Source organism: Cupressus sempervirens, chromosome 7 (genome assembly GCF_028749045.1).
Source record: "Cupressus sempervirens isolate cs-2001-9-10 chromosome 7, ASM2874904v1, whole genome shotgun sequence".
NCBI lineage: Eukaryota > Viridiplantae > Streptophyta > Pinopsida > Cupressales > Cupressaceae > Cupressus > Cupressus sempervirens.
In genome coordinates, this window is record NC_143124.1 from 130,289,130 (window position 1) to 130,305,348 (window position 16,219).

Below are 16,219 nucleotides of genomic sequence, written 5' to 3' on the forward strand. Positions count from 1 at the left end.
TTGGTGTTAAACCCAGAATTCACAAATACATTTGAACAAATATTGGACAAAAATTAGTTAAGATTAGCAAAATATGTATTGTAATTAGAGTAAATTGAATCACTATTGCATTTACATAATCTCAAATGGGATAGATCATAGATGAAAATTTGATTATAAAGAAGAAAAGGAGAAAAGAAAAGTAAGAGTTTTATTGTCACTCTCATTATTATCCTTGACGAGATCAACAAAGAAGTTACATTTGAAGAATAGAGAGATATTTTGTACTTAGTAGTGTTGCTTCATTTCCATCCACCACATGTCTCCGAACCGCGCTTTTCTATTTACTTGAGACATTTTCAATTCACTTTAATTCTCAATTAAGTGAATGCTTGTTTATTATTATGTATTTGGCTTACTTATTAGAATTCAGCAATTGAAGTTTTTAAATCATATTTGATATACTTATAATTCATTGAAAAGATAAAATAGAAATATATGATAGCAATTGCAATAAGTAATAATAACATAAAGAAAATTTGTATATTAGTTTAGAAAAATTCAAAATAAATAATATTATTTTTAAATTAATTTTATATTTGTTATTTTATGGATTGGTGAAGATGTATTATATATAAATTTTAGATCTATCTTTCTTAAATGCGTTGATATTTAAATATAGTTATTAAATTACTATTATATTTTATGTTTTAAATCTATCTTAAACTTTGTCTATCTTTACAACATTTTAATTTTTAAATAACATTTATAAGTAAAACTGATGCTGTAAAAGGTAGGAGAATCCCCAAATCCTAGCCATCAACAATTAACCACATATCATAATATAACAATAACATAGATATTCAGATCCACAAAACACCAATTTCTCATAATAGAATCATAAGATTACATCCAACATGTCATGTTGTCCAAGTATCAAGAAATTACAATAGTAATTCTGCAAGACTCTTAGACTACAAAATATTTCTAAGATTTGGTTATGCTTTATTTAGAAGATTATGAGTATGATTTTTGACTTGCAAATTTAAAAAATAAAAATAAAAAAATTCCATGATGAACTCTGGAAGTTCAAGATTACTGAATATATGTTATATCAATTTATATTTAAATCTTTTTGATTTATTTTGGGGGTGAATATTAAATATTTCCCTATATGATGTATTTTACTCTATATGGTATGGGAAACTGTTTTCTCTAAATCAGGTATTTTTCCCTAAGTTGCCTCACAGTTGCAAGATAGGATAGTGCATGGTTCTCATAGATGTTTTACTTCCACTTCCATCACTTGTTACAGCCATAATGCCTACGTATGCCATGATGCCTAAAATGTGCATGATACATTAAAAATAATCAATTAGATAGCCGGTGCCCCAGAACGCTTGCATGGTCATCCATTGTCATCCATGTTACCATCTATTAATTTAGACTATTTATCTATGTACATTTGTTGCAATTATTGTCATCCATGTTACCATCTATTAATTTAGACTATTTATATATGTACGTTTGTTGCAATTATAGTTATGCTATTTTATGTATGGTGCAATCTAAGCAAACATGGCCGCATCCGTAGGTAGCCGTCTTCAACGGAGACGCTTCTTTGTAAAAATTTGTACGAACTCACACAGTTTTGGACAGGCCATTTTCTATATTTTCGCTCTTCTTCTTCTCCAAATCTTTATTTTCTTCTTGCATAGCATTTTTTTTCCTCTATTTGCGACCGTGGTTTTGTCTCTTCTCTGTATTAAGGATAATTTGGATCCTTTGAAATGGCTTCCAATTCTGAGCAGCCTAAGCTTGAAGACACTATTGAGCAGCCTAAACTGGAAGAGGCTTTTGAGCAGCCTGAACCTTCTTCAAGGCCCAGGGAAAATGGGAACTTTTTAATGGAGATCCCTAAATTGTTGCACGAATGGTGTCTATCCATTCTAAACATCTTGGTATAGATCTGCCTCATTCCATTCCGTAGGTTTATGAGAGCTATTGAACTCAGCCGGCAAACGCTACATGAGGCTGATCACCAAAACATATTTGACCAGTTCCCACCATTCTCCGAGTCTGCATCCACGAAGCTCTGCCAAACTTTCATTAACCATCGCGGAAGCAATACGAAATACACATTCGCCCAAAAAAATAAGGAAACCCTTGATAGCAAGGGATTCCTCGCTTTCTTCGATGTAGGTGCAATTCGGCCCAGCGATGTGATAAAGAGATAAATACAAGCAGCAATGAACAATGCCTCTCTTCACATTGCCATTTTCTCTCCCAACTATGCCCAATCCTCATAGTGTCTGGATGAGCTTGCTTACATGCTCAAAATCAGAGCCCCTTGTGAAAAATCAAACTATTGCAGTCATTGATTATTAATCTCCTATCCTGAAGGATTATTAAACTGCTGAAAACAAATTCCCAGCTAATATTGAAAAATAACACAACTACAATTTCACTTATAATATGGAAAGAAATGTGCAACACAATGAACACAATATTTTTGGACAAATTGTCCCTGGAAAAACCCCTAAGGGAAAACCAGTTCTATAGATGAGGAATTATATTAAACTTCAGCAAATCAAGAGATACAAAATTCCTTCCCTCTCACTAGCAGAACTCTGAGAACCTCCTAATTTCTCCCACTGATATTCCCCACTGCTATTCCCGCGCTAACACTACGCCCTTGCTAACACTGCAAGACTGTTTGCTAACACTGCAAACATTTCTTTGAAACTTCTTCTATCCAAATGACCCAATGGCCCCTTTTTATACTACTCCTATTGGTAAACCGATGACCGAGATTAAATCAAACCAACGACTGAGATTAAGATAACTCAACAACCAACAATAGAATTTGTTGCAAGGTGTCCAAAAGGGAATCTCTAAAATTAGCAAATAATAACCATTTACTAATTCTTGGCAAGTGGACAAACAGCTGTCCAAACCACCCATAAATACTACTGCTATTCATAGATAAGGATGAACAGCTGTCCAAGCTACCCATAAATACTACTACTATTTTTGGGTCAGAAATAATAGCTGTCTAACTAACAATAATTAACACTCCCTCTTAGTGGGGAAGCTATTCTGCAAGACACCCATCTGATCTCTAAAGAAGATAAATTTGGCCTTTCCCAAAGCCTTCGTTAGAATGTCTGCTACCTGCTCATCTGTAGGTATGTATTATAGTCGAACAACTCCCCTTTGTACACAATCTCTGATGAAGTGATATCTGATATCTATATGTTTAGACCTATCATGAAATAGTGGATTCTCAGACAACTTGATGCAACTCTAATTGTCACAATGTATTATAGTAGTCTCAACCTTCTGACCAAAAAAGGCTACTAACAACTTTCGAAGCCATATAGCTTCACATGTCGCCATGCTAGCTGCTATGTATTCTACTTCTGCTGAACTTAGAGCCACAAACTTCTGCTTCTTGCTGAACCAAGATACAACTCCTGATCCCAAGCTGAAACAACACACTGAAGTGCTCTTTTTATTCATTGTACTTCCTTCCTAATCTGCATCAGTATAGCCTATCAACCTGATACCTTCACCTCAAACATATCTCATCCCATACTCAAGTGTACCATGCAAGTAACGTAGCACATGCTTAGCCGCTATCCAATGCATTCTCTTTGGTTCAACCATGAACTGACTAAGAGAGTTTACTGCAAATGCTATATCTAGCCTAGTGTTAACCAAATACATAAGTGAACTAATCAACTATCTATATAAAGTGGGATCTACATCTTTTTCCTTAGATGTATCTACCTTCCTCCAATTCGTGATCATGGGTGTAGACATGGCTTTGTAATCCTGCATCCCAAATTTCTTCAAGATTTCAATGCAATATTTCCCTTGACCAAGGAAAATCTCCCCATCTATCTGCCACACTTCCATGCCTAGAAAGTAGTGCATAAGTCCTAAATCCTTCATCTCAAACTCTTCTGCAAGGTTCCTCTTGCAATCCACTATGAGCCCTAGTGAACCTGTAAGAAATAGATCGTCCACATAAAGAACAAGAATGAGAATCTCACCCCTAACCATCAAGTATTAGAGGTTAGCATCTGCTTCACTCTTCACAAAGCCCATTTTTTGCAAGTATGTATCAATGTGCTCATACCACGCTCTAAGAGCCTGCTTGAGTCCGTACAATGCTTTCTTCAATCTGCACACGTGAGTCTCTTTGCTGTGTGCTACAAAGCCTTCTGGTTGTTCTATGTATACCTCCTCCTTCAACTCACCATTGAGGAATGTTGTCTTGACATCCATTTGATGGATTTGCCATCCCATTTGTGCTGCAAGTGAGATTATAGCTCGCATAGAAGTATACCTGGCAACTGGAGCAAATGTCTCCTCATAGTCTATTCCCTCCTTCTGAGAGAACCCCTTTGCCATGAACCTAGCCTTGTATTTCTCAATGCTACCATCTACACCGTGCTTTATCTTATAGATCCAATGTGATTCAACTATAGCCCTATCTGTTGGTCTAGGTACTACCTCCCACACATCATTCTGCATTATTGAAGAATATTCCTCAACCATAGCATCTCGCCATACCTGATGTTCTGCAGCTTCCTGATTGCTAGAAGGCTCACTATCTACCAACTGACTAACTAATGCCACATAGTCATTGAACTTGGCTAGTTGTCTTCACTATCTAGTACTCTTCCCAGGAGCTCCCACAAACTCCTGAGTATCCCTTTGTGTATCTGGAACCATATGGTTCCTGCTGCCAACTGTAGAGGATGAAATGTCAACCTCTAAGTCTTCTAGATGCATTTCCTATTGCACTTGTTGCTCCATACTCTGTGAATCTTCACTAACTGACTGTACACTCATACTGGTAACTGTACTTGAGCTTTTCTGCCCTAGACCTGGTCTTGGAGCTTCTGTTGGCTGCTTACTCTGATCATCTGCTAGCAAATCTTTGGATCTCCTGAATGCCTTATCCTCCATGAACTTGACATCCCGTCTGACAATAATTCTTTTAGTCCTTGGAATGAAAATCTTGTATGCCTTTGAGGTCTCATTGTACCCAACAAAATACCCCCTCTCTGCAGTCTGATCTAACTTTGTACGTGTATCTCCAGGAATATGACAATATGCCAAACTCTCGAGTATCCTAAAGTGACTAACATCTGGCTTCTTCCCTGTGAAAGCCTCCTCTGGTGTCATCTTCCCTAACACCTTGTGTGGAACTCTATTCTGAATGTAGACTGCTATATTACACACCTCTACCCATAAGTAACGGGGCATGTCCTGGTCATGTAGCATAGCTCTTGCTACCTCTGATATTGTTCCTTCTTTGGTGCAAAACTCTTGGAAGACATTTCCTTTGTACTCGCCTCCATTGTTTGACCGAAGAACCTTTATCTTCTTTCTTGTCGAGTTCTCCACAAGAGCCTTGAACTCTTGGAATTGACTGAAAACCTCATCCTTAGTCTTCAAGAAGTATATCCAGGTCTTTCTAGAGAAATCATCAATAAAAGTAACATAGTACTCATATCCTCTAAGAGATTTCATCGACATTGGTCCACAAACATCTAAATGTACTAGATCAAGAACAACCTTAGATCTGGTGTCACTCCTTGGAAAAGATGCTTTCACAAACTTCCCCAACACACATCTCTTACATACATCGTCATGCTCTGTGCTCACCTCTGGAACACCTATCACGGTCTCACGAAGCAATCTAAGTGCTCGATGATGAATATGGCCCATCCTCCTATGCCATAGCTCTCCAAGATCTCTAGGATTACTATTGTTCATAAGTGCCTTAGGAGCATCAAACTGCAATCTATAAAGGTGACCACTCCTAACTCCAATAGTTATGGGTGATTTCCAATCCTTGTGCTTAATCAACACATGTGTCCCTCTAAAGAGTACATTATACCCCATATCCTGAAGAAAAGATACAGAAATCAAATTCATACCTAAGCTTGGCACATATAACACATCATGAAGTGGAATTATCTTTCCATTCTCCCTCTGAAACTGAATAGTCCCAACAGGGTTGAGTTTGGACAAGTTTCCCATAGAAATTTGGATGTTGGTGTCCTCCTCCTTGTAACTGGAGAAGTACTCTCTAACTCCTGTCATATGAAATGACGCCCCACTATCTATATACCAAACACATTGTGAGGTTGAGCTAACCATACAGGCTATGAGTGCAAACTCATTTTCCATTCTAATGGAGAGTTCTTCTGCACTTGCTGAAGCTGCCACCTGCTTCTTACCCCTCTTCCTCTCTGGGAAATCACTGACATAGTGGCCAAACTCATGACATCCAAAGAACTTGACCTTAGAAAGGTCCTTCTTCTTCTTTTCACTTTGTGAATTTGATCCTTTGCTAGATCCCTTCTTTTCTTTCCCTTTACCCGCTAGGGCAACGTTCTCTTATTCCACCTCATTTTTCTGACTCTTGTTGGCCCCATTGACAAGACTTAGTCTAAACTCCTTCTGAGTGAAATTAGTCTATAGTCGATCCCAACTTGGTAAAGTATCTCGTCCACTAACAACTTGAACAAAGAAACTCCATTGTTTAGTAAACCCATTTAGGGCTAGTCTCACTAGCTCATCATCACTAGGGCTATCTCCAACAGCTACTAACTCATCCTTGACAAGTCTGAGCCTGGTGAGGTAACTTTTGACATCTTCTCCCTGATTCATACGGGTATTCTTTAGCTTCTCTCTGAGAATCCAATTCCTGTTGGTGGTAGCATTCTGGTACAGATTTAGAATGACATCCAACATCTTCTTTGCTGTATCTAGCTCTGAGATATGTGGAACAATATGATCCTTGACACCATCAAGGATAATCCTCCTCGCTTTGGCATCGTCCTTCCTATATGCTACAAGTTGTGTTGCATTTTTTGGTATAGGTACACCACTGGTAGCATAATCCTTGATACCATTCTCTTCAAACAATAAAGAAATTATGGCCTTCCAGACACCAAAATTTGAGGCACCATCCAATCTATTCTAATCTCTCAAACTAGCTGAAGCCATCTCAAGGGTTTAAAGCAATAATAAATCTAAAGAGATCAAAATTTCTTAACCTAGGGAAAAACTCTTCTACCCTTAACAATGCTCTGATACCATGTGAAAAATCAAACTATTGTAGTCACTGATTATTAATCTCCTATCCTGAATGATTATTAAACTGCTGAAAACAAATTCCCATCTAATTTTGAAAAATAACACAATTGCAATAATTTGATTTTTCACACCCTTGCTACAATTGTTCCCATTTTCTATCATGTTGATCCCTCTGATCTCAGATATATTGATCAAGGAAAAGGAATATATGCCGATGCGTTCTCACAACATGCAAAGAAAGGTAGATACACCAAGGAAAGGCTCGATCAGTGGAAAGCGGCAATACACAAAATTTCATCCCTTTTTGGCTTACAAGTTAACAATAATATGTATTGTTTCTTTTTCTCCTCGATAGTCAAGTTCTGTATTCCATATATGTTGAGAAAAGTGATGCTTGAGGAACTGATAATTTTTTGTATGCTATATATTCTTTAATATTTATCTGCTCATGCAAGAGGAACTAAAAAAATTGTATCAGTTTGCATTGTTTATGGTAGAGTGAATATCTGCGTAGAAGGAGTTTGTAGGGTTGGAGAACAAGCAATATATTCATTTTAAATGATTGTAATGTAATTTTAATTAGTGCGTGGAAATAATTGTTGTTTTGTGTGCTATATTATACTCTCTATTCTTTACCTTTTTTCAGATTTTACAATATATAGGTTCTACTTAATTCGTGTTGTGTATTTTGTTTTGATTTTTATTTTTCGCCCATAATTTTTAGGGACAAGGCCGAAGTTTTGAAGAACATTATGAATAGAGCATTGGGATTAATGAAAATAGATCCCATACATGTAGCCGAATATCCACTTGGTTTGGATGAACTAGTACAAGGCTTCGTCGAATCAGTCACAAGTGAAGAAGACAGTGAAACACTCACGGGGATCGTGGGCATGGGTGGCATTGGGAAATCCACTTTGGCCAAAGAGCTCTTCAACAGAAACTTTTGCTCATTTTAGAAATGCAATTTTGTTCCCAACGTCTAGGATGCGGCATCCAGAAATGCTCTGCCTGAGAAGTAGAAAAAGCTTCTTACAGACCTTGGCGTTGAAAATTTGTCATTAGACAGTGTCAATGAAGGCAAAGTGGTACTCACAAATCATTTGAGCTTTGTTCGGGCCCTCATTGTTTTGGATGACCTGGATCACATTGATCAGTTGAATGCTCTTTTCCCAAATAAACTCAACCTCGAATCCCAAAGTATGGTAATTGTGACGTCCCACAAAAGGGGTGTTCTTAAATCGATGGGTATCTCAAACATTTACGAAGTGACAAGACTTGAGAGCTCAGTAGTGAAGAATTTATTCTACAGGCATGCTTTGCAGAAGTCTTCTCCACCCACCAGATTTGACACTCTAGTTGACAAATTCGTCCAGGTTTGCAATGGTTTGCCTTTATCTCTGAAGGTATTAGGGGGACAGCTACATGTTGAGGATTCCATTGCTTACTGGGAATCCCAATTAGATAAAATCTCAAGAATATTGCCTAGCGACATCACAAAAAGGCTACAGGTTAGCTATGATGCTCTGGATAAAGAAGATAGAGAGATGTTCTTGGATGCGGCTTGTTTTCTCATCGGCGAATGCAAAAGCACAACTATAGCACTGTGGGATGGATCGGGTTGGAGTGGCCTGCACGGTTTACAAACACTTGTAAATAATTGTCTTGTGGAGCTGGTTTTCGAGAAACATAACACCTTCAATGAGAAGAAGATATGGATGCACGATCATCTGAGGGACATGGCAAGAGAGATGGCAAGTGAGCACTCATCATATCGGCTTTGGCGTCCACAGTAGATTGATAATATAATGCATTTCTAGGTAAATGTATTACTGGCTCCCCTTTAATTATTTCTTAGTGAAATCATAAAAATAATAGTTTGTTGTTTTGTCTGCCTCTGCTTGTGGCAGAGTTGACTGAAATAGCTTGTATTCTGGTATTTTTCATTCAGAAAGAAATACAAATTAGAGGGATACAACCTCCAGCTACTTTTGTGGCCTACAAAGAGTACGCTCATCAGCTAATGCGAACCTTAAGAAAACTAAATATACCTCATTTGCAAAGCAATGAGTTTACAGAAGAGTTTGTATATTTATCAGAGCATCTTGTTTGGCTTCACTAGCGTACCCGTTCGTTAAGAAACCTTCCATCTTGGCTTCCATTAAGACTTTTAAGTGTTTTAGAGCTTGATGATGCTAATGACTTGCAAGAGTTGTGGCAGGTCAATGTGGATGTAAGTAGTTTGAATCCATGGTTTTTATGTAATAGCTTTTTGATAGTTTATATTTTTCTCAATTGAATTCAGTACAATAATGAACTGAATTGAGTATAATGATGTTTGTGTGCAGCCTCCTCTGCAATTGAGAAAGCTTATCGTACATTTCTCTTTCAAATTGCAATGGCTTCCAACCTCAATAGGACATCTTCAAAATCTTAAAATGCTTTCCCTTTGTTTTAGTGGTAGCAGTTTGCCAGAAGAGTTCTGTGCCCTGCATTCGCTGAAGTATTTATATTTATACTGTCCAAAGTTATCTTCACTGCCAGCTGGTTTTGGCAATTTAAAAGATTTGAAGTATTTAATGCTGTCTTGTCCACAGTTGAGCACTTTGCCAGATTCTTTCCAGCAGCTGATAAAGATGAAACATCTTCGATTTTCTAGATGTGAAAAGCTCTCCTCACTGCCTAATAGCTTTGGGAATTTAGTAAGATTGAAGTATTTAAGTCTAACATTTTGTGAGTAGTTGAGCACTTTACCGGATTCTTTCAAGCACTTGACACACTTGGAAGATCTAGAGATTCCATTCTCCTCAACTACTAATGGTTTTTCCTTGCTACCTATTGGTTTTGGTAATTTAAATAGATTGAAGCACATAAGTCTAATTTGGTGCAGCCAGTTGAACATGTTGCCGAACTCTTTCAGGCAGCTGATACACTTGGGATATCTGGATTTATCAGGTTGTCAAATGTTATCCTCACTGCCTGAGGGTTTTGACAATTTAAACAGATTGAAGCTCATAAATCTGGGACTGTGCAAGCAGTTGAGAACTTTGCCAGATTCATTCAAGAGGCTGATACACCTGGAGCATCTAAATTTACAAGGTTGTGCCAAGCTTAAACTAAACTTAGATGTGTTTGAAGGCATCAGAAAGCTCAAGTACTTGGGCTTCAGCGGTTGTGAAGAATTAGAAGATTTGCCTAATCAAATTAAGAATCAGGCATTTTTGACAAAGTTAGATCTAATGGGTTGCTTTAAGTTGAGAAGCTCACCAAGTAACATTGGTCAACTTGTCAGCTTATCGTCGCTCAAAATTGAGAGCAGGGTGATGAAAGGCTTGCAGACTTCTCTTGTTTGCTTTCCCTTGTTGAAAAAGATTGAAATCATAAGTTCTAAAGGTACAATGGAATTTGGTGCTAAGAAAGAAGACTGTAAACCAGTCTCCGTGCTATCAATTTCCAGTAACTGTTGGCCCAACCTCCAAAATTTGGAGCTCGAGGGCAATAGCATCATTCAAAGAGACAAGTTTCCTTTTTAATCGAGATAGAGAGATTGCTAGTGACCCTGCAAACGCTGTCAATATACCATTGCGAAGTACTAAAGAAGATCAGCTGTCTTAGTGGTCTCGTACACCTTGAGAAGCTGCTAATACAATATTGTCCACAGTTCGAAGAGCTGTCAAGCTTTGCTAATTTGGCTTCGCTGGAATACTTTAGACTGATAGAATGCCCCAAAGTTAAGAAAATAGAAGGCCTGCAACACTGCAAGTCATTGAAGCATCTATGTCTTCGACAGACCCGCTAGAAGGAGTCTGTTATACAAAGTTTGGAGAAATTGGAAGGATTGGAAGAAATGGAGTTTGTATGTGACACCATATCAGCTCTCAAATCTTGTATTCAATCTATAAATATCAAGGTAATGAAAACTTTCACAAATTTAGAGTTTTCTAAATTTATATAAATGTTCATGTTAATTACTTGCAAAAATTACTATTTGCAGGGAAGGCCAGGAGAAATATTTATACAAGGTAGCGTTAGCTGTGTCATGGAGCCCATTCTAAACTCTTTAGAGTTTCCTTATCTTATGGTCAGGAAGGCCAAGCCGCTGGGCTATGTACGCGAGACTAATTATTTTTGCTATAGGAAGGGAAAGGAGCTGAATGGGGAGAGGAAAGTGCTACAAATATACTTGCACCTCAAAAATGGTGGAGATATAGTGGTCATCACACTCGAAGGAATCAAGATAGAGAAGGAGGTGCTAGTTGAGGGAAGCAGAAGAAGAGTCATGGAGGCTTTTAAGAAATTATTAGCACTTCTGGAATAGTTTACTCTGTCTAATGTGTTGATTGGTCTTGCTTCAGGATAATAATGTACAGGGTAAGCCTCAATTTGAATTAGTGAGAAGGGTAGTTAGGGTAGACTAATTGAAGTTTCTTTTAAAATAATTTTGTGATAGATTGAACTATATATATATATATATATATATATATATATATATAATGTTTTATAGTGAGAGATGGATGTTTTTAATGCTTTATTAAGCACACAATTATTTACTTTGTTGAAAATTGAATTACTTTATTAACTTATATTATACTTTCATGATTTTGTTTGTAGACTTTTTTTTCAGATTTTATTTTTCTTATCTATTTGGATGTTTCTTATAATTTTTTCTAGTAGTTTTTCTTCACAAGAGATACAATGCGCTGAAGTTCTTGCCTGAAGTTAGATGAAGAAAAGTAGAGATATATTGTAACCAAGTATAATAGGTCTTGAGTTTGAGAAAATAGAGTACACCAATAGCAAGGAAAATATAGGGCTGGAGATGGAGAAAATAGAGCAGGTCAATAGCAGGGAAAATATATATCCAAAGAAATGAAGCGAGACAAAAATCCAACTATAGCTTTGTGAAAGTATGAAAGGATTTTTATTAGTAAGATCTTGTCTAGGTATAAATAGCATTGGGTATAAAGTCCTAAATAAATTTTGGAACGTTGGTCCTTCGTCTAAGAAAAATAAAATATGTAAGAGGCCACTAGTTGAGTGGTTAACTTAGATTTTCAATTCAATCCTCAACTACCTTTGGCTTTTTGACAAATATTATGGACCCTTTATGAGATGGGAGTCATACAACTTTCTATTATAATGGCTCATCTTTGTAAGAAGAAAATTTACATAGAATTAATTGTACAAAACCATAACTTGTGATAAATAGGAAATACTTCACAATGGATAACTAGTGATGCAATTATCTAGAAATGGAATATGAATAGTAAACTTCCACACTACTTGGTATTGTGTATCCAAAAGAAGAGAGCTCGTTTCGTCATATTATGTTTCTATTGTAGTCTACACAGGGTCAATTAAAATTAGTTAATATTGATTGAAATTAAGAATAAATCTAAATCATATCCATTCAATTGAGCCCAATTTGAATAAATCATTTTCAAGTTATAGTCTCTGCACCAAGGCCCAGTTTTACTATCATAAATTACAATTTCAAATTACACAAAATGAATTTGTCAAGTTGTAACCATATACAAATATAGTTTCATAATATCTAATCCATTAATTATTTCAACGTATAAATAATTATGAGAGAACAAATCATTGTCTGCAACTCCATTGGAGGTATACAAAAACTTCTTTTTGCTAAACTGTCCACAGCTTTCCCAAATTTTCATACAACTGATTCAAACCAAAAGGGAATAAAAGTGGATTCACCTATCTTTCCAATTAATCTATATAGGTTCTCAAACTTGTCCAAATGCTTCCATACCAAACCCTTCAATATGATGGGATTCTCAAATCTACAAAAAACCACTTTCACCAAAATACTCATAACTTATTCATTTGTCCACATAATCATTCCAGAAAAAAACTAAAATGAAGCTTATTCATCTTAATTTAAACAATAAACACTTTGTATGATATTTCTAGGCTATAGTGGTCCATACACAACCTAGACTCAACATAAATATAGTTAACACCAATCAAAACAACACATTTTGAAGATGTTGATTGATTCAAAATGATCTTCCTCTTTCCATTCATTATTTGGAACACACATACAATGATTTTATACTATTTGGGGTGCTTTATAACTTCCCAACCACCCTTTGAATCAATAACCCTACTCTTTACAACATAATTGCACTTTTTACAATGTTTTATGCATTTCATGCAATTTTGCATTACGATGTTTTTATGTCAATGTGACAAATTTGAAATTTTAACTCCACACTTAATAAATATTTGCATGGACATTCAATTACCCTAAAATAAATTTTAATAGCTATTTTACATCCATTTTACATTTATTAGTCATTCTTTCATATTCTAACCTTCTTGACCAAATTAGGACCTTAACAAGACAATATTAACAATGTCATCTAAATGGCTTCACATAGCCTTACTTATGATTCAAATAGACTCCTAATACATTGAAAACACTATAAAATTCATAATACAAATTCTGTCCTCTTGTAACCTCCTAGTATTCCTTTCTACTTAGGTGCTCCTACACGAAATAATTTACAATTGAAATAAATATATCTAGGAGTTGCCCTATGTCGTAAAAAATTTTTTTTTCCATTTGAAGATGAAGTAAATAATTTTACTTACACTCAACAAAAAAACAAATCATATCTATGTCTTGTTGGAAATGTAGAATAGGCTAGGTGACTGAGAGTGGGGGTGGATCCCAACATTAGGTGACAGAGGCAGACATTAGTTACATAGCATTGCCACCATTTTATTGTTCTTAGGGAATCATGTAATATAAATTTTTTTATTAAACTGAAATTTTAAGTTTTTAAACTAATTAGCTACCACTATTTTTCCATTGTCTTCAGTTTTTCTTTATTCAAATATCTGTTCCAATATTTTGACAAAAATGTTGGGGAATTCATAGGCACTTCGTGGTTGCAGGGAACCAAAGTTACATTTTTCAAAGGTCTAACTACTTGATGTTACCATGACTTGGCATTTGTAGTTCACCATTTCCTTTCATGCCAAGTAGTATAAGAAACTTTTCTATTCTATGTATGAATGTAATTGTCGACTTTGGCCCATTGTAATTTTGATACTATTTTTTAGTGGCATATCCATGGGTAAAAGTACAAAGTTGTGTCACCTTTTAGGCTGACTAATCAGAACAACTGAATTTGAGTATTTCTATCTAAAAATTAATTTTTTTCAAAGATATGATATAGATAAATTTCTTCTAGCTAAGTTATACATTGTATCACACCTTTCCAATTGGAAATGTTTATTAACTTCATGTTTTATACTAGTTTGTATCGAATTACTAAAGAAATATAATTATTTCTGAAAGCTGACATTTCAATAACTCTTACTATTTTTATGATATATTTTTAATAACTTATAAACACCATTTAAAAGAGACAAAATTTGAGAATGTTCTCATATACAGTTTATCGTGTTTTAATTAGATATTATATGTTATAATTAAAAAATTCTACAAGCTCGTATTTTCTTATTATCGTGGAGCAACAACCACTAATAATTTCAAAATAATCTTTGAAAAAAGTGCAACTATTTAAATTCGAAAAACCATAGATATCTTCATAAATGTTTTTCTTCTTGCCTAAATTTTTTTTTCCAAATCTAATTTGCAATAGATATTCATTTAAAATTTTGATTTAAAAGAGGATGCTTAAAAATAAGCACAAATTTTTCTTACACGAAACCACAAACTTCACAAATTTTTGCTAAAAAAATGGAGTAGCAGCTTCTAGCCAAAATAATTTTAGCAACCACATGGGGTCCTCCCCTTAGTTTATATTTCTGACGCATATGTTTTTTAACTAATATCTATGTTTTTTAACTAATATCTCTATATGATTGAGCTTCCCAAAGGTCTATTTAATAGTAAACATTATGAAAGTTCCATCTTAGGTGGTGCTTATCTTTGTGTGGCTAAGACTACTTTTTCCCTAGAGTGGAAACGTCAAGAGAAAATGACTAACTTCAAAATGTTCACATAAGAGGGGTTTTATCAATATGGTTGTGTACATTGTGCTAAAAAAAAACTCAGATTAAGCCATTAAATTTTGTAGGGATCATTACTATAATTTTAAACCTAAAAACCCTTTTTAAATTAACCAAACTTATTGACTATTCAGATGCTCACCATTCATGCCAGGACATGAACCAAGTGGTGCAAGGGTTATATTGATTTTGAAAAATTCGGTGTAGTTCAGTTATGTTTTTGAGTTTGTAGATTGTTTTGGTGGATAGTTTATTCTTTTTGAGACAATCTTCTAAGTTAAATTGTGACTATTTAATGGTATTCACTTTCATTGCAAGTGTTTCTAATGAAATAAAGTATATCATTAGTAGCCATTCATTCTACCTCCTTGCAAGATGTTGATTAAATAAATCATAGCATTACTAGTTATTATTTTAGAGGTATTGATTGTGTATTTTGAACTTCCATTTTGTGCCATTGAAAATTGTACAAATTTAGTATACTAAATTTGATAACAACAAATTAAATTTAACTTATTAAGATAGTCTCAATATAAAATATTATAGATAATTTGAGGTTAAAGAAAAATATTTAATATTCAATTTATATTAATAAGATAGGCATCACATATCAATTTCACATATATTAGGTTATTTACAATATAGATATGCAATCATCTATACCCTAATATTCTTAGGAAGGAAAACAATTGGGTTCAATAGTATCAATATTAAAATGCACACAAGTATTGAACATATCTTGCTAGGCACAAAATGTTTAAATATATAAAATTGCTGAACACGCCTTGTAAAAGAGTATGCAAAGTTCAACAAATGTAGTCAATATATTGAATGGCAAAAACTGATCTATCATTCTGGAAGCCTTGTGATGGTTTTGAACAATATGCTTCTCAAGAGTTTGTAGTCACTTGTGTTCTAACCTTATATCATCCTGCTGAATGACTTCAAAGAGATATGTTCTATAGTCTAAGTTCTACATCTTTGCATAGGACCATCAATAGGTCATTTCACATCTTCATGAATCCCTTCACTAGTAGAATTTTGGCAAATAAATGACTACATGACTAAAACTTTTAGTCACATGACTAAAGGTGATCAAATTCTAGTAATA

The 16,219-nt window shown here is 35.0% G+C and overlaps 1 pseudogene; it reads left to right on the top strand.

Moving 5' to 3' along the window:
* LOC149545839 (uncharacterized) overlaps positions 1-11,419 on the top strand; it is a 79,867-nt pseudogene extending 68,448 nt beyond the window's left edge.
* The last annotated feature ends 4,800 nt before the right edge of the window (positions 11,420-16,219 follow it).